The 20,605-nt window shown below is 38.7% G+C and overlaps 1 protein-coding gene across 6 annotated transcripts in view; it reads left to right on the top strand.

Moving 5' to 3' along the window:
- LOC149321761 (glutamate receptor 1) overlaps window positions 1–20,605 on the top strand; it is a 293,443-nt gene that overhangs the window by 135,450 nt on the left and 137,388 nt on the right. The gene's annotated exons all lie outside the window — the stretch shown is intronic.

The following is a 20,605-nucleotide window of genomic DNA, read 5'->3' as shown; positions in this document are numbered from 1 at the left end:
TGTATATCCCATGTTGCATTTTCCTTAACATCAGATTATGATAATTATAATCTAAAACACATCGAGAGCCCCTGTTTGTCATCCCTAAATAAACTCAATGTAAAGCTTTGCTTTTAAAACAGAAAAGAGGAAAGCTTCAAATGGTGATCTTCTCTTTGGCTGTTAAGAACAGAAACCTTGATCCCTCTCCCCCAGTAGAAAAAAAAAGATGAATGCCTAAATCTATGATATATGCTATATATCTATGCTATAATCTAAAGTGTTGTCTGTGTGGCATACTATACACATCCACATACTTGATTATAAAACATGGTATGTTATCTGATAGGTATAAAATAAAGAAAACGGAAAGGTTTTCAGCATGCTCCATCAGTTAATCTTAGGATCTTCCAAACACATACTTTGGATAGTTTTTTGTGGGTTTTTCAGGCTATGTGGCCATGTTCTAGAAGAGTTCTAGAACATGGCCACATATCCCGAAAAACCCACAAAAAAACTATGGATGCTGGCCATGAAAGCCTTCGACTTCACATACTTTGGATTTCTGTAATTTTATTCCCCTCTAGCTTGCACACTTACAAACCAATTCTGACTAAACTTGATATTTACATTTAGGTTGGCATCCCATAGAATTTTCATTAGGACCTGTCTGATTGAAAAAAAATCATTTCTTCTTCCAGAAAAGTACTGGGTTGTGTCCATTTTGAATGGACCTTGTTGAACAACAAATTTTAAGGATAATTTGTTTCATTTAGAATATCAGCAACATCATTAAGCTCAACCTAGGCAGAACTAAATGTGGTCATGCAAGTTTGGGAACCCACTCACAATCTTTAGCTTTTGGAGGAAAATTACCATTTTTGGTCAATTTTGCATTGAATGGTATAAACAGATTTTAAGGACTGTAGCTCCTACTACTTTAATTGTTGTTTCATAAGTGGAATCATTCACATCAACTGTGTAAATGCCAGATAGAGTTCCTAGTTTTAATATAATTATTAGTGCAGGGTCCATTTCTAAACAACAAAGAAAAACAAATAAAACAAAGAAATCCTATTACAGTCTAATGAAAACAAGCAAAACATGGTGCAGTGAAATGAATCCCCAAACACCAAACCTGCACTTGCAAGAGCAGTTTGCCAGCCTAAGAGGTGTTGCTGACAGGTCTGTGAGTCCCTGTTTGGTTTAATGCAACACAATTGGGCCTGTATTCACCTGTCAAGAACTGGAAGGCATGATTAATGCGGCTGTTCCGGATGGTTTCTGACAGTGTCTGAGTTTGAAATATAGGGGGCTCCTGAGCTATTAAAAAAAGAAAGGGAGAAAGAAAAACCTTCTACCCTCTTCTATACTACAAACAGCTTCCAACGAAATATTGATTATGCAAAACCCTTCCCAGGGAAATGGTAGAGAAAAGCCCTGTCTTAAAACATCAAAGCTTTTATGCTGCAACCTGTAACAAGTTTAAAAACAACCCATTTACAAAGCCCTCATCAAAAAAGAACCTTGCAAGGGAGACAGGTGCAGGCTTTTATGACTCACAGAACTGCCACAGATGGCTGTAAAGGGAAATCCAAAATGCTCAAGGAGAGTGGGGAAAACCCAAGTCTCTAAGTGACAAATTATCTTTCCTTTACAGTAAACTCTACAATCATGTCATCTATTTGTCCATTTGGCTATCAATGCTCTTCCCACCCACCCCCGTTTCTTAGTAGAACAGTTATGGCTTGCAATGAAATAATTTACCAATGTAAAAAGCATTAATATGTGGCCCCATTCCCACCTTATTTATTGGGTAAAGCCCCTATGTCCAAAAAAGGTTCAATGCTCAGCAATGCTGCTGAAGGTGTGAGCTGGACATATCATAGGGTAAGCCAGTTTTTGTCACCAAAAATGGCTTTTTGAGATCTTTTTGCTTGGGTAGAAAGTCCAGAATTCCATATTAAAGGAATTCCACTTTAGTTTTTGCTTTCTAACTCTGTTACCAAGACAGAGAAAAGGAAACTAAGGCTAAATTATAGCTCATGCTTAAAGATGTTGATAGGAATCTATTTCCCTTTATCCACCAGCAGCATGCAGGCCAAACAGCAGAAACATCTTGCCCTATAACGGCTGAACAATAAACCTCAATGTGTTCATAGCCTGGGTAGCCAATTCCTTATACCTAGCTTTCGTGATATTTGCCCAAGCCAACCAGGAACAGGTGCTCTGGGGTTCTTGTGGGGAGTGGGGTGGAGTACTTTTATTTCTTTCTGCATGGCTTGTGCCATTTTTTTAGAAGGGGGGTTGGGGGGACAGGTAAGGGGGCTTCAGGGTCTATCAGAGTAGAGTCCAAGGGCCACATGTTGCCCACTGGCTACCACAACCCCCCACACACAGACACACACATTCTAAAAGAAGAGAACAGCCAAACAGGGAGTAGTGTCACTTTGTACATCAAAAGGGACATAAGTGTCAAATAGACTAGAAAACTCAAAGTGGGACAGACATGCCTAAATATTTGACTGGAAGACCAGTCATTCTGGCCTACTTATTTTCAAAGAACAAAGACTCGATGAGTCATTACAGATGAATGTGAGAAACTGTGGTATATTGTAGGCTGCACATGTCTCCTACCTAATTCATGTTGTGCTTAAGTTTGTTTGTTTTTTTATATGAAAAAAAAACCCTTTAAGCATGTACACTTATCACTTTGAGCATAGCAAGCATATATCTGGAGCAGTGATAGAAAAACCTATATTGAAATGTCATGTGCTCTTTAGCAATAATCACACTTCAATATTTATTTATATGCATCCAGAGGCTTGAGATGTGAAGAATGAGAGCAGAGCAATCATTTTTCTATTGACAGAGGAGATGGGTTGGAGAGACTGTAATGTATACTTTGCATATGGTAAATATGTTTTTTTTAAAGCTGCATTCCATTTTCTGAACAGATTTTCTATTGACATTGCCCAGATCCATTTACTTTCAGTGATTTGGCAGGGTGTCTGTGTTCTAGAAATGTGCTAGTTTAGCAGATGAGAAAATAAGACATTGAAGATTTGGAAAGGAAAGGGGAGGTGCAAGTGGGAATTAGCCCTTTTTAAAAAAAAATCTCAGCTTTTAAATGTGTAAACGCTGTGTGAATACTGATGAAAAGTTATATGCAGGGGAATACATAGGAATGCCATTAAAAGTGATAGAGGAGAGGAATTCTACAAGTGTATTACAGGGTTTTAGGGACAAAACATGGCAGATGGAACAAATTAGATCATCTTACACTCATTCTTATGACTTGATGTGGCTTGGCTTGGCCACCTGGCATTATGACATGCTCTAGACCAGAGGAGGCTGAACTCTGGGTTGTAAAAAGCATTCTGTTCCCAGGCAGTTAAGGTGTGGACTATGAGGTGCACCCACAATTACTTCCTGAAATATGGTATGTCTCATAGGCTATAACCCTGATTTGATTTCATTTTCCTTGTCACTTAGGAAGAGAGCACTGTGCCTTCTATGGGTGAAGGGGGGAAATCCTAGAAGACATTATCCACAATATGATAGGAGGTCAGAGTTTGGATGAGAGTATGGGCAACATCCCCCATTTATTCTTTCTCTCCAAAGGAAACTCCTACTCTCCTGGGGTCCTTCCACTACAAAATTATCACATTATGATTCCACTTTAAAAGGTGAGGCTGCATTCTATGGAATCTTGGGGTTTGTAGTTTGGTCAGAAGCACTAGATTAGCTCTCTGGCTGCAAATTCTAGCGGCATCTCCCTAAACTGCAAATCCTAGGATTCCATAGTATGGAACAATGACAGATAAAGTGGAATCATAGTGCTATAATTGTGCAGCATGAAAGGGCTCCTGTTTGTTCCATGTGCATGTGTGGATCTATATTGCACAATTACAGCAATTTAGAATGCTTTTCTGACTCTTTTTCTTTTGCTTCCTGATTGATTCTTTGTATGTGGACAGGTGCCAGGAAATAACAGTCATGTAGCATCTCTTACAAATCCTGATAGTATGAGACAGTTAAGAAGCTGTTATATTATTGACCATGCCTGAAATCCTGTTGATTGCACATGTGTACATAATTGGGGTTGCACACACATTTGTTCTGTTTTGGACACTGAGCAAAGAACTATGCATTAGCTCCAGGAAGCACTGTCATGACCATTTACTCCTGAGCTGAGCTAGCTCTGTGTGTGTGTGTGGGGGGGGGGGGGAGCCTAGCTTTGGAGAGGCTGGGAAGGGCAACTGAAGCCTCTCCCCTGAAGCCTCTCCCCAGTTGGGCTCCCTCCTTAAGTCTGACCTGCGACTTATCCACAGGTCATACATTGGCCCCAAAAGTTGACCTCAACCTATGCACAAGGTCGACTTATAGTCAACTGTGTACAGTAGTTCAGTTAAACCAATACAGCATCTCCTAGCATGATCACAAGTAAACAAACTATTCATGACACTAAAATAACAATACAATTAAAAGCATAGAAAAATACAGTATTAAAATAGAATTAAACTGTTTGCAGTATTAAAACAAGTCAACTTCAATAAGATAATAAAATATAATTAAACAGACAAAAAGCTCTTGAAAACAATTCAGTTAAAACAATGTGGCATGCCCTAGCATGTTAATTAGAAAACTTTCTGTTTTAAAAGCCTGTCTGAATTTTTTTTAAAAAAAATCACTACCCCCAGAAGGACAACAAAGAGGTTCAAGCTTGCCAGGGTCAGATTGCACAGGTAACAACATGCAATTTGCCTGCTGTTTCTGATTGATTGATTGATTGATTGATTGATTGATTGATTGACTTAGCCAAGTAAAAACATTAGCATATTTCTTATAGCTTCAGGTGATAGCTTCACTTACATTCATTCAGTGTTCTGATTACACCACCAATGCTATCATCATCATCATCATCATCATCATCATCATCATCATCATCATCACATTATATTACAGTAGTGTTGATGACATATTATATAGTGTCAACAATGCACATGACGCTTTAAATGCACAGTTCGCAAATGTTATTTTGACAATTCCCTGCCCTCAGAGTTACAAATCTAAAAGGATAAAATACACAATGAAATGGAAATAATACTGGGAGATGTGATTATGTCCTGCAGATGCTGACTGTTAGGAATGAGGGAGAACCGTGCATCAGTTTCTGGGTCTAGGCATGATGAATTTAGTATTCTTTTCCTTTAATATATAGTCCTTTTTTTTAAAGTGTACAACACATTTTGAACCGCTTACAGGGTTTCTCCAAACTGCTTTAGCTACTACTAGGGAAGCTGGTGTTCTGACTGCTCTTCTTGGGTATCCATAGCAACCTGGAGTTATCCATCTCATTCTCTGTGAGATGTCTGATGGACCAGAAACCAGACTTTACATTTTTAGACGTAACTACCAACCCATCCCCCTCTCTACAAAGTAGTTAATAGAGACACTATGGGTTGGTTGGTTGGTTGGTTTACTTTATTTTTGCTTTAAAGACTCTCTACCAAGTGCCTACGACAGTATTCCACTATCATACCACACCCAGTGTTTAAAAAAGAAGATGTAAAATTCTTTTCTAATGCAATCTTTCTACTAAGGGTGGGAATCATGAAGGCTTTGAGATGCTGTTGGACTGCAGCTTTCATCAGCCCTAGCCATCATAGCCCCTGGTGGGAAATGCTGGTAGTTGCAGCCCAACATTTGGAGAGAGACAGATGATTCCCATGCCTGGTTTACACTAAGGAAACAAATCTTCAAGGAACAGTGTATGAGCTTGCTTAACCTCTAAGATCTTTAGGAAAGGCCCTTCTTTCCCAGGATTGTTGGGTGGGAAGGCCTTCTCAGTGACTGCTCCCAGACTTTGGAATTCTCTCTCTGAGAAGACTTGGATGGACTCCTAGAGTGGTTGCCCTCTTTCCACTGACAAATTAAATCTTTCCTATTTCTTGGCTTTTTGAAACTGAATGGCCTTTTGAGCTGTTCTGTTTTGTTGATACACTCTGTGTGTGTGTGTGTGTGTGTATTCTGTCTTTAATACCTTTTAAATGGTTTTAACTCTGTATATTTAATTGTTTTTAAATGCCACACACATATATAGATATTTTGTATGTTTTTAATCTGTACTTGTTTAATAATTTTTAAACCACATTCAGTTCCATAAAAAGGACATAAATGAATATAATAATAATGCAATTCTGATATTAAAATAGCAGTCACAACACTCTTCCATGACCTAAAATATTAGCAAAGTACCTTTCCAATTAATTAAGCACAGGATGCAAAACAACAAGAGCAACAACAACAAGAGCAACATAGCAGGCTTCTGACATTTTCCCCATACTTCGTGTCTGACTTGTGATGCAATACCTGAAGACTAATGTAAAGATAAATAACCACATATTCTTTCTCTAGGGAATTGAATTTGTGAAGCACTTAATTATTGGAGAGATTTTTCTGTCACTGAGGGTTTGGGTTTTTTTATTAACTAAATGTAGTTCTTCTTCACACATGTTATTATTTACAAATCTAGGTTCTTCCAAAGCAGTAGAGAATTTATGTTTGCATTCCTGGATGTTAAAAGAAAACAGCAGCAGCATTGCTTTCAGGGATTAAAACTTTTCATGGAAGAATACTTTCTAGAAAGAGAAAGGATAATAGCTATATAGGGGTTGCAAGGGATTACATGCTGAAAAACAGCATGTTACCTATTTTGTATGCGGCACCTTAAATCATCTCAAAAAAGCTTTTGTACATATTCCCCATTACATGTTAATGTTGAGATGCTGTTAAAATTTTGAAAGCTGAAGAAAAGCTACATTCTATCATCAACTTAAATCATGAAATTTACTTGCACTTGAATGTTATTTCCAGGCACTTGAAATTGCTTTATTGTGAGCCAAGAATATTAGCCCATCAGTCCACCTTGCTGACTGGCACAAGTAGTCAGGGTCACAGACAGGAATGCAAATCTTCACTTATCTCATTTTTGCACGTGAGAACTAAAAAATTCAAAGATTTTCTCCATGCTAGGCAAGATAGTGAGAGGGTTATATTACATGTATGATTGTTTCTTTTCTCCCACATTTCAGGAGATTTATGGGGTGGAGAAGAATTACAACGTGGGAGTGATTTCATAAACCACCATATATGCTCAACTATACATTGACTTCATATATAAGTCAAAGGCAAGTTTTGAGCCCAAAATTATGGATTTTTATATGGCCTATGGATAAGTTGAGGGTAAACCCTAGGAGCTTGCAACAAAAGATCTAAAGGATGAAGCAAAGAACAACAATGCCAAAGAACTTACAAAATTCCAGCAGGCATAACTGTTTGTGTTCACACTAAAGGCTGGATGGATAATAGAATAGTGTAGGGTCAGTGCTTTCAGGACATATTCAACTCTTGCCTTTCACCAGCAGATGGTTCATATATGTATATATATATATTAAGGAACAGTACTTACATTTACCCATAGATATCTTGACTCAGGTTTATAGCAAGTACATTGCAATAGCATCTTAGACTGAGAGAGTAGGAATTGCCCAAGGTCACACAATGAATTTCCATGGCTAAGCAGAAATTTGAACCCTGGTGTCCCAGAGTCCTTAAGCCACACTAATACACTGGGTCTCCCACAGGTGTTCTATGCTTGAGTAAATGGTTCTGTCCAGTGACTTCAGTGACACTCAAGGGATGTCAGTTGCTGCTATATTTATTTGCTTTGTAATTATTTATCTGTAATCATTGTTACTAACATTAATAACTTCCTGTTAAACACTCAAAATTAAATACTGATGTGTAGATCTGCAAGGCCTATATAGCACTCTTTAGACTAATCGAACCTACAATCCTTTCTGGATTATAAATTTGAAGAAATAAAAGAACAATTTAAATTGATTTCTTGATCAAGATTCATCTCTGCTTTTGATTTTTTCCTTGATCTGGGGACACTGCATTTCCACAGTATACACATCAGTTTTTACTGGGATAGTGTGATCCTTTCTGCAGGAAGAAGGGTGAATACAATTTGGATTATTGTTGGGTGATGACTCAATAGTGAACATAAAATGTCTAGTCTTATACATTAGTATATAGAGGGTTTTTTTTTAACAAAACCATGGCATTTTGTGTGAAATACAACCTACATGCACAAAACCATTCCATACAGCATGTGGTGCAAAATACCATATTGTATGGCATTTTGGGTGGAGAATGAATTTGCACATGAGTGATGATTGGTTGAGAGATGAGATGACATGACATGAAGGAAATTATGTTGGAATGATGTACTGAGTGAGCTGGAATCAATTAGGAATTAAGTTTTGAAGAAGGACTTTATTACACCAGGCTCATAAGGCATGACAATTGCGATAGTCTAGGAAACACAAATATACTAGGTTTAGGACAGTCATTATCCCACAATGACCTCCATAGTCCCACCTCCATGACCTAACCATTCTCAAAATACATTTTTAGTCTGTATTTATTTTTATTTTTAGTGCAGTTGTGCAATCATGGCAATCCATTAAGCAGGGGGAGAGAAATAACAGAAAAGAAATTGGGGAAAAAGAAAAGAAAAACATCTCGCTTGGGAATGGCAAAGGGGAGAGGAGCAGAATCACACTTATTACCACCACATAATTGCCCACACATTGGAACTACCTCAGGAGGAACTTATCATACATGTATCAACAGCAGAAAAGCAGCGTGATTGGGAGGCATTGATAGGTTTTGCCCATCAATGAGAAGGAGCACACCAGCAGTGGCTGGACTACAGACCAGTTACTGGTCAGACACAGTGTTGTGTGATAAGGAACGGCCATAGATGCTACTACCTTGCTCTAATTCCACTTTTCAAGCTTTGGGTGATAAAGTCTGAACATAGTTGAAGATACCAACTGTCTTGGAGATACCAAGATGGAGATATCAAACTGAGATTTGGGGAAGGGGGGAGAGAATGAGGGAGAGAGAGAGAGAGAGAGGCAGGTTGTGTGAGGAGAAATTGTGATGATGTGATTAAAACTTAGCTGGCTATAATCATATTAATGATAGCTGTAACCATATGTGTTACTGTGTCACAAGGTGATAAGGAGTCAGTTAGGTATAACAACATTGGGCTGAAGCAGATGGGCCAGAAGGAGTGGACTCTGGCCACTCCAGCCCCAATCATGCCAAGACTTCTGCGACCACACAGCCCGCTTCCAGAGGGGGCCGCTTCCGCAGTCCCAAATGGGCCACCAGCAGGAGCAGATTAAATCCATTCATTTTGGGGTGGCTTTTTCCCTACTGGCGCAGCCTCAGAGTGGCTTCCAGACACTTTAGGAATGTGTGTTATGTAAATGCCACACCCCAAAAGTGGCCCAAGCCAACTTATTTGGCCCATGTGTTTTGAGCCACAGTTGCATTTAGTAATATTATTAATATTTGTTGTTGCTGTTGTTGTGTACCTTCAAGTAATCTTTGACTTATAACAACCCTATCAGAGGGTTTTCTTGGCAAGATTTGTTCAGAGTAGGTTTGCCATTACTTTCCCCTGAGGCTGAGAGTGTGTGTCTTGCCCAGGGTCACTCAGTGGGTTTCATGGCTAAGCAGGGAATCAAACCCTTGTCTCCAAGGCTCAAACCACTTCATCACACTGGCTCTATAGTACAGTAATAGGATACTGATTGTGATTATATCTGTACTTACTGTCCAGTTGCTGCTGCCAGAGTTACAGTTAAGCAGATCCTAAAAGTTTAAACAACTATCCTTTATACCTGGAAAAGAATACAAGTGGATTCAGCAAAATCCTGTTGGCAGCCCAGAGTATGGGAAGGTGGTAATGTTTGCCACTGTGTGGGGCAAATGAACACCTAAAGGGATTTTTCAGTTGTTCATGAGGATTATGGGAGAGGGGTCCTGGTTGCTGAAGTCCAAAAAGTAACTTTTCACCTCTGGCTGTGGGGTTTTTTTTTTTGGGGGGGGGGGGGTCAAGCAAAACTCTTTCCAATTTGTGTCAGTTTTGTATGTATTCAATTAAAAGTTTTTTTGGTTGAATTTCCACACTTGTCCACATGAAAAAAAATCACCTTTTTGCATTTATTTTCATATACAGTTTTCTGAAATACTGTATGTATTTGTATGAAGCTTTGAATTTAACTCCCTAATATGTGTACCTTTGTATTTTTGGTATGACATAATGTTCTATAAATAACAAAAAAAAACTTTTTCTTATCATTATTACATTTTCAATAATAATCTATATTTATACCTAAATATATACAACATCACTATGCTTATATTTCTGTTATCTCTGTCATTGTACCTTTGTAATTTTTAAAATGAGAGCTGAATCACAACATTAAATTCAGTGGAAAGTCTAAAGGATTTTTTTCAGGAATTGATCTTAGGTTGATTCACATGAAAGTGCAGACCAGAGGAAACCTTCCCCTCTTCTTAAGCCCTTCCTATGCTCTCCTCATAAGGATTAGTGTAAGACAAAGCTAGGAAGCAAAAGAAACTGTACGATCTTAATGGATCTTTTTTTAAAAATGTAAGAATAAACACGCATAAACAAGAAACTTGTGGACTGTTTTTAGACTAAAAGGGATTATAGTGACAGGAGGAGGGGGAAGGAAGAAATATTGCCTTCCGCTAACTGCCTGTATCAAAAGAAGAGAAAGAAAGAATCCATTTAATGTGTGAGAGAAATTCAAGTGAATTTGCAGAATACAGTGAAGAGATATACTTTGGCACCTATGCTATTTCAGAGTGTTACAAGGACAAACGTTTGTGAAGGAAAGGAAGTTGCTCATAATAGGAAGAGACAATTGCACTTTGTGATCACAGTTCCACCAGCTTCTCTGATCTAGTGTCAGGTTCTCCATAACCATGTGATGGTTTACCCTCAGGTACAGCATGCTAAAAAATAAATTATACACACATATAAAAACCAACCAAAGTCAGAGTCCTTGAAGCAGGATAGGTTTCAGTTGGATCAGTTGGTTGGGTTATTATCATCATATTTTACCCCATATTTTTAAAAAGTTTTCATATAATTAATACTCAATCAAAATTTCATCTCACATAGCTTGCAGGATATAATAATACATTCAATGGTGCTGCCTATGAAAATAGTTTGAAGGCAGTGTCTCACATACAACTATTATCTTGCCATTACCGATAGTACTATGTTGTTTCAAAGTTCTAATTGGCTGCTGCTGTTGTTGTTAACTCTGTCAAGTCAACTTCAACTTAAGACAACCCCATAAATGAGAGATCTCCAAGTCACCCTATCATCACCTCTTGGAGACTTCAAGGCCATGACTTCCTTGATTGAGTCTATCCATCTGGAATGTGGTCTTTTTCTTTTCCTACTGACTTCTACCTTACCAAGCATTAATGTGTTTTCTAGTGATATGGCCAAAGTACAACAGATGCAGTTTAGACATCTTGGCTTCTGGGGAGAGTTCAGACTAGATTTGCTCTAAAGGTTTTTGTTTTTTTAAGGACATGGTGGCTTAGTGGCTAAGATGCTGACTCTGATTACTGCAAGGTCGGCAGGCCAGCGGTTTGAGACTCAGACGCCACATGACAGAGTGAGCTCCCATCACTAGTCCTAGATGTGCTCTAGGACACATTTATTTGCCTTTTTGTCAGTCCACAGTATTTGTAGAACTCTTCTCATTTCATATGAGTTTATTTTTTCCCTATCAGCTTTCTTCACTGTTCAGCTTTGGCAACCATACATAGAAATGGGAAATATGATGACATGGACAATCTAACTTTGGCATTCAATTATATATCTTTACAATTCAAGATCTTGTCTGGGTCCTTCAAAGCTGCCTTTTTGTGTCATAGTCTTCTGATTTCTTGACTGCAGTATTCACTCTGGTTAATGACTGAGCCAAGGTATGGAAAATCTAGAACTATTTCAATGTGGGATTCATTTTTATATTGTATGAGTTTTATTGCTGTAAGCCACTTCAATTGTATTGGAGAGGCAGGGTATAAATAAAATTATTATTGTTGTTGTTGTCTTTTGTTGTTTCTGTAAAGAAAAGGGGTAAGAAACAAATGAGACAGTTTATATTTCAGTGTAGCAGCAGAACTTTGTACTGTATAAGGAGATAATTTTAAAAGAGTATTTTAAAATTTAAGTTTTTTTTTAAAAAAAGTGGCAGAATAGTAAGTAAACCCACAAGCAATAACCTTCCACATAGCTTTCAGTTCTTAACAGTTCTCTAAATCAACTTGACAACAATTGTTTTGGTTGTTGTGAGCCTTCAAGTCATTTCCGACTTATGGCAACCCTGACATGAACCTATCACAGGGTTTTCTTGGCAAATTTCTTCAGAGTGAGTTTGCCAATCCCCATTGACTAAGGCTGAAAGAGTGTCACTTGTCCAGAGTCAGTCACCCTGTGGGTTTACATAGCTGAGTGGGGATTCAAACCTTTGTCTCCAGAGTCACAGTCCAATACTCAAACTACTACAATACGCTGGCTCTCAGTAGTTAATTACTGTGAACTAAATGAAGAAAGCTTGCAGTAAATCACAATTATGAGGTGGAACAAGGGGTTGTCAATCAAAAATACTCCCTGAGCCCATCTTTTCTGTTGTAAAACCAAAAAGAAGTAATGAACCAAGAACATTTTCAGCTCTTTTTATCTTTCCCCAATCTCTGAGTTTTCTTCCTCTCATATGCTAGAATGGCATTTGTAATTGTTGAAAGATACAGGATTTTGAAAAATTTGGGATTGGAATGTGTAATTCTGATAAATCAGATAATCCAGAAAACCTGGAATGTTTCAGATCTGTGCATTCCACCAATCTGTACTCAAACTATTATTCTGGCTGCCCAAAACAGTGGGTTAAATCCTATTGCTAGCCTCAGCTACAGTGGGACCATTGAATCAAAGCACTTTGTCACACAGGGAAAACTGGGGTTTAAACAACCATTTTCCCATGAAAATCGTGCAGTCGTGATTAACATTTTCACACACATAGCAATTAAAGGGACATTATCCTGGGAATAAACAGGCAATAAACAGCAACAAATCATTCATGAGATTTCCATGTGAATGATTTGTTTCTGTTTATTGGCTGTTTATTCCCAGGATAATGGAACTTTAATCGTGATGTTGTGTGAAAATGTTAATTGCGATTGTGCGATTTTTATTGGAAAATTGCTGTTTAAACCCCCGATTTTCCCTGTGTGATAAAGACAAAAGAGAGTGAGGTATATCCCAATATATATCCATTGATTTAATGCATCTACTGCAGTACGGACTAACAATTGAATTTATCCTTGTTAAGTGTAATATATATGACAAGTTATGAACTGCAAGACAGTGTTGCCGTGCCATATGCAGGCACACTATATGAAGTTTCGAGCATACGCTGAAGCCGCACAACAATTAAAGAAATTATGTGTGCTTTCGTGGCGCACAAATTACCCTGCACTGTGAGCACCTACCCCATTGTTTGCAATGGGATGTGAGCATACACAGATTTCCACTTACGCGGGGTGGGGAGGGATCTGGAACACATATGCTGTATATGTTATACATCACATTTAACTTCTATACCTCTGGCATAGCAGCTTGCATTGAAAACTGCAAATTTTAAAATGTTTAACAGAGTAAATAATAAAAAGGTAAATATTTTATCATATATACTCGACTATAAGTAAACCTCATATATAAATTAAGGGCAGATTTTGGGGCCATGATTGTGGATTTTGATATGACCCATGGATAAGTAAATGGTACAACCTAGGGCCATGTAATGAAGGATGTAAAGGACGAAGCAAAGGAAAATGCCAAAAAACTTACAAAATTTCAGCAGGAATAACTATTTGTGCTCATATAAAAGGCTGGATGGATGAGAGAGGAGAAGAAGGCCAGAGCTTCCAGGGCAGATTAAACTCTTGCCTTTCACTAGGGGATGGATATTTGTATGTGTGTATTTGTGCCAATCATGGATAAGTCAACTCTGGATTTTTGGGGTCAATATTTTAAACTAAATTTCTTGACTTATACATGAGTATAGGTCTTATCTGCACTGCAGAAATAATGCAGTTTGACACTGCTTCTATTGCTATGTCTCAAAGCTATGGAATTTTGGCATTTGTAAATATCTCACAAATCTACAAATTACAGAATTAGAACTACATCTCAGGAAAAATAATATATCTCCTTATCTCTTATTTTATTTTATTTTATTTTTATTCCTATCGTTCTCCCAATGGTGAGACTCAGGGCAGTTTCCAACATAATTTTTAAAAGTGTCAGTAAAAACACAAAAAATTATACATATAAAATAAGGTAAGTAAATTAATTATCCTATTAAGATACAAATTCAGTTAAAGCTGTTCAGATCTGCACACTAATGATAAATCATAATAACAGAAGTCCAGCACACCCACTTAAAACCCTGTATTCTGACTGGCAGCTAGTTGCTGATGTCCTGCCTGTATTGTAGCAGTTACATCTTTTAAATAAAATATAAAGGCAGTATTTGAGACTCTAATTAAGTAGCATAAAAATTGACTTCCATTAACAAATGGAAAGTACTCCCAAGCCTTCATTTTCTTTTTATACAGGATTGCTATTACTGGCATGTAAAGTGGATTTCAAACTATTTATGAAAGTATAACAGGATGGAAGTCGTTACATCTCAGCATTGTATTTCATTTAGCTAACTGAGGTTATTGTAGATAAAATTACTGAAGTGATTTATTTAGGTGGACTATAGGAAAGGCCAAAATGGTTTCTGTGTTGCTATCTTCCATTATTTAATTTACAGGCAGTTCTTTCAACTAATTCAACTGGCTTCAACCATCTGAAAAGGCAGGACTGTGAGTTCTTTGCAATCTGTTTCAAAGGCTGGGATTTACAATTATCAGAGAACAGCGTAGGAGGAGCACTGAATGCTCATGATTGATTCAAGGTACTGAGGAAGGCAGGGAGACGATGAGGATGAGAGTGTGGGCAGTCAGTAGCAACTGTAATTAATGCATTTAATGAGATCATAGCCTGTTTTACAAGATATGGCAACCACAAGATCATTAAGTAACATTATTAGATGGATCATTTGGTTTTGGTATACTAAAAAGATCCCTTAGTCAAGGAGAGGTGAAAGTCCCCCCTGCCTCCCCAGCATAATCTGGACTGTCATGGTTCCTTGTCTAGACAATGGAGAATTGGAGAAACCACAGCTATGATGTGCCTTTCCAGTTGACACTACATGCAGTGCACTCATTTGGGACAACAGCAGGATGCCTCCATATGCCTCATAACCTCCTCACTGGGATCAGTTATTGGAAATAACAGCAGGATGTCCAGTTCTATTTCATTTCTCCACATATTTTCTATTCATTTTTCCTGAAGACGAGAGATGTTGTCTGGGCAGAAGCAAATATAGCTCCCCACTGACCCGCATGGCTTGAAATTTGCTTCTTAAACCATGCTGATGGCATCTGTGAAGCCAGTTCCTGACTCAGCTAGGTGTCTCAGAGACTATTATTTGAAACTTATGTCTCAACTAGGGCTTCATTTGCTCCAGGTTCTACTTGATTTCAGAAAGTGGCATGTGGACAAAGCCAAGACTGAATGAATTGTCTGGGAGCTAACGCCATCAGAGGGCACAGCCATACTATGAATTGTTTATGGTCACTCAGTATCCATGCATCAATTTAAATACTGGGTATAAAACTGTGTATTTCTTTTTCTGTCCTAACTACTCGTTCTTTAACCAGAATGCAGAAAACTGCCTCCTCGAAATTGTCTATGGTCCATAACACACTGCAGAAATAGTTTATTGTAGTTTATTGTGGCACCACACATCATTGACAAAGAAGGCTAAATGCTTCAGAAAACTGCAGTTCCCAGAATTCCCTAGCATTGAGCCAGGGCAGTTGAAGCAGTCTGAAATTGGATTATTTCTGCACTGTGTTTCGGACCTATGATTACCTTTTGAAGTGTATTGGGGCAACATGAACTGTCAGATCCTTTACATAAACTAAAAGCAACATCCACCTCGACATCTAATAACAGAGGAAGGGGTTTACTTGTGTTTTTCTGTACATCCATATTTACATTTTTAGAGATGGAATTATAATGCCAAAAAGTGAAACTGACGTGGATGTTTTTATTACTCAACTACTCTACTATAATCATACCTGAGAAAATTATTGTGATTATTTATTTTGAGATTCTGGAGCAAAGATGAGATGAAACAGCACTGACCTATTTATAATCCCTTAAGGCAAGCAGACTGACATCTGCTAATTAAGGTACTGTGTGAATTTTTAATGTAATTGAGTATCTCATCTAGTGCACGTACTAGTACAGCACCACTGACAGAGTGTTTTAGCTGTCATCTGCTATAAGCTTTGTGCATTGGGAGGAGGGAGAAGCATGCTATGCTTTAATCTAAGGTAGTCTAGTAATGGTATGAAACATGCTTGCGCATCAGAGTGGAAAAGTCTGAAAAGTTTAATAGTGGTAGCTCAGGAGTGTAGTCTGTTAATACTTTCCCCTGGATTCTTCTTTCTTGGTTGACTCTATAGCCTTCCTGTTTGTTGTGAGAGAGATGACCTGTTAAGTAGCTTTTAAACTGAAAGACATAAAGCCTGAAAGTTGTGCAGCTGGGACTGGAATAAGAAAAACTGGAAGCTGACTTATACCTTATATCAGGTTTCCTCTGATTGCAAATGCACTTTTCCCACCCCCACTTTAAAAATGGTCATGAGGGAGCATGCAACTTGTTTTTAAGCTGCTTCTGTGAAGCTTCTGGGGAACATTTTGACTTAAGAATGAGTCATATACATTCTGCAAGTCTTGTTTTCAGGGAGATTATCTCACTGTCATTTCCTCCCACACTGCACACAGGATGTAAACTTCACACCCCTGTGCCCAGACAGTAGGCATCCCGTACTCAATCCAGGCATCCGAATGGGATTTTCCAGTTCTTTGCAAGGTACAGGAGAAGCCTAGATCGGGTATGGGACACCTACTGTCTAGGCATGCGGGTGTGTGATAAAGGAGCTTACTGCAAACACATTTTCAGCCCAGTCCAGGCACGGGGGCAGAATCAGGCTGGAATGGAGGAGAACCAGGTTTTATGGCACATGAAGTTGCTGCTGCACTGCTGCCCGACCATCACTCATCCTCCAGCCCCACTTTTCCTGGAGATTTTTGTAGTACAGAAGCTTTCCATGCTACCAAAATTGGCCAGCAGAGTGCAGCACAGGGACGGGTGATGGTTGGGCAGCAGCACAGCAGAAAATTTTTGTGTGATAAAACCGTTTCCCCCCGTTCCAGCACAATCCTGTCTTGGGCCCAAATTTGGCTGAAAAGTAAATGCGATAAGCTCCAAAATCCACCTACTGTAGTTTACATCCTGAAACTAGCATGGGAGGAAAGGGCAGTGCGATAATCTCCACAGATATACCATACTCCCCTCCGCCCCACCATCACCATAGCAAATTCAAGAACAGAAGGGAGAAATCATAGAGGAGGGGTTAAAAATTGTGTGAGTCTTTATGTTGCTCTTCATGATCTAGGAAATTTTGAAGACTACAGAAAGATGAGCAAGGTGTCAGGAGAGGTTTGGAGATGACCAAACACATTTTTAATCTATATAGTGTTCATATATATATATATATATATATATATATATATATATATAACATACAAGTGAATATAATAGGTTAGCTATTAGAAACCCTTTCCCTTCAACTGTTCCAATTCATCTTTTAATCTCTGTAATCTTTTTAGCTGCTTTTAAAATGCCACATGTTCTTGCTTCAAACCAAGTTTAAACTGCAAAAGTAGTTTACGCTCAGTTAAATCAGAGGAGAGGAGAGGAGTTTTTCCCTTTCTAGTAGGCTCAGGTCAAGGCAAACAGTTGCATCCTCTCCTAGTTTGTCTTGTCTTGCCTGCACTGGCCAGAACACCCCAGGGCCAGCCTAGAATATCCTGGCCCTGGAATTGTCCTGCTCTCCCCCCCCCCCCCTCCACCCGTTACTTCACACACATATAAGATTTTCAGACCAGTGCTTAAGCGGTGACAAATAGTCACTAAAATGTTTAGGAAGAGCATGTGTGTGAAATCTGGATGCACTTCCTACACATTGGAATCGTCGGCTCCCCTCCAGTGTCCCTGAATTGTTTGGTGAGCAGCCATTTCCTATGAATGCAGAGTTTCCTTTCATAGGAAATGGCTGCTCCCCAAACCATTCACCGACACTGGAGGGGAGCCGACAATTCCCTGACTTTTAGGAAGCACGTCCAGCTTCCTCACACGCACACTTCCTAAATGCTTTAGTGGCGATTTGTCAGCACTTACCCCACGGTAAGCGCTGGTTTGGAAATCTTCATTCACACATAAATACCATTCTGTTTGTTTGCTGTTTGCATCTATGTTCCACTGTGCCACCTAATGCATCTGACACCATGACGCATTGCTTCATTCTGTCATCATAATTAGGTGCCCAGTAATGATCACATGGTTGGGCACCTCATTCTGACCTCAGAGTGAATGAGCAGCAGTGGTGGATTTGCCAGGCAGCATAGCAGGACACATTCCAAATGGCTGTGCCGCTTCGGAACAGAGGGCTCCAGTCTTTGAAAATGCCTGTTAAGAGGGGCATACCCTGGTTCTAATGCTGAATGGGCTGGAGATTGTCACAGTTCTTCTTGCACCAGAACTGGGATTTCAGCCATGTGGTGTTTAGTCTGCCTGCCAAGAAGATGAGGGCTGGGGGTTGGGAAGACTGTTTTATTTGACCCTTGCAGACAGGGCTTTAGTCCTTCCTGATTAATAACTTTTGTCATCTGACTGACACTCAAAGGTTGCTTGGCCAGCATGCCCCACTTTTCATCTGTGAAATGTGGAAGGCATGTAAATTTGGAATTACATCAAAGATTATTTAACTATTAAACAAGACTTTTTAAAAATTTAAAAAGTATCTCACAATGAAGAATTTACATAGTGTTGATGCCAAATGCTTGCTCATAGAGGAAAATACAAGTGCCCTCAGTGTCATCACCTAAGAATTTGATTGATAATACAATTGTAGAGTTGGAAGAGACCACAAGGGCCATCCAGTCCAGCCCCCTGCCAGTGATACATGAGAGTGCTTTGACTGTGTGTTCCTGCATGGCAAAATGGAAATGATGGCAATGAAACCAACTGCATTCCCCCCCCCCCCTCCCCATGAGCAAGCATTGGCATTAACACTGAGAGGAGGATGTGAATTCTTCACTTTGAGATACTTTAAAAAACACTTTAAAAACTTGTTTAGTCGTTTAATCTTACTTGATTTAATTCCAAGTTTGCATACCTTCCACATTTCAGAGATGAAAAGTAGGACATGTTTGGGCATGCAGCCTCAGAGTGTTGTCCAGATAGCAAAAGTTATTAATGAGGAAGATCAGACAAGCTAGGAGATTGGAATACATCATAACTGGAAGTGAAGTCAAAAGAGTTTGACAGCGTATAAGCCTGAGGTTTGTAATGCAAAATATGCTGCCCCCCCCCACCACCACCATTAATACCCCTGGAAATGTGTAGACAGCCTTCAAGCACTACCATGGTCTCATTCAAGTACTTTCCCAAGGAGTCTGATGACAGCAATCAAATCTTCTACACGGCAGCAACTGGACATATTGAAATGAGATGCAAAGAAAACTAGGATTATCTGACATTTTTGAACTTTGGTTTTAGTTATGTTGAAATGCTTTCTCTTCAAACATGTCTTAAGCAAAGAGATAGTATAGTGACACCTGGCTACACTACTTTGTCCCGAAATATGACATTTGATCATTTTTCAGATACATTATGATAAACTGTGTCATAAAATCTACTATGAAATGGCTGTCCATATCCCTCCATAAAAGATATAGAAAGTCTTGCATGGAGGGATACCTACATATGTATAGATATATATGGTACAATAAAATGTTGATCCTGCTTTTTTGCTACATAACATTCAAAGTAGTTTAAAAGGATTTTTTTAAAAAAATAATACAATTAAATAACTTAAACCTTGCCCTGAATAAACTGAAGATCCATAATTTTCTTCAGGCAGGTAGTCTCTCCACTAATGTGGAACACAGCTGCTTCTGTTCATTATTGTATTCATACTTGCCATCACCAGTTTGTCACCTGGTGATAAACCTGTTTCTTCTTTGCTAGATTGGTTGTGGGATGGCTGGCATGCAATCTGTCACCAGTGTTGTATTCAAAGCTTTACTAGCTAGTAGAACGTACCAGAGTTTGTGCTCCATTGGCATAGCCCTGGATGATCTCCAGGCTATGATGAAGCAGGAGAGATTATGTTTCATATAATCAAAACAAAACTATGAGACAGCAAATACACATCCAAATTAACAAAATTAATTGGCTAAGCAAATTAAATGTCTCCCTTAACAGAAGACCTGTAAAAGATAATAAGAAGATCCTTATGTATAGGAAATATAAAGGCAATTGGAACAAATCACATAACATCATAAACAAACCATCCAGGTTAACAAAAATTAATGAATTCGGTGGTGCTGTAACATCTGTTGTACAGGACTGTTCCATTTTGTTTTAGAGACTTCTTTTCTATCAAAATCTGTCAGCTC

This window comes from Sceloporus occidentalis, unplaced genomic scaffold, assembly GCF_023333645.1.
Source record: "Sceloporus occidentalis isolate IW3139 unplaced genomic scaffold, rSceOcc1.0.p SCAF_1, whole genome shotgun sequence".
In the NCBI taxonomy this organism is placed as follows: domain Eukaryota; kingdom Metazoa; phylum Chordata; class Lepidosauria; order Squamata; family Phrynosomatidae; genus Sceloporus; species Sceloporus occidentalis.
The sequence above is the reverse complement of the archived record's forward strand: the minus strand, read 5'-3'. Positions and strand labels throughout refer to the sequence as shown.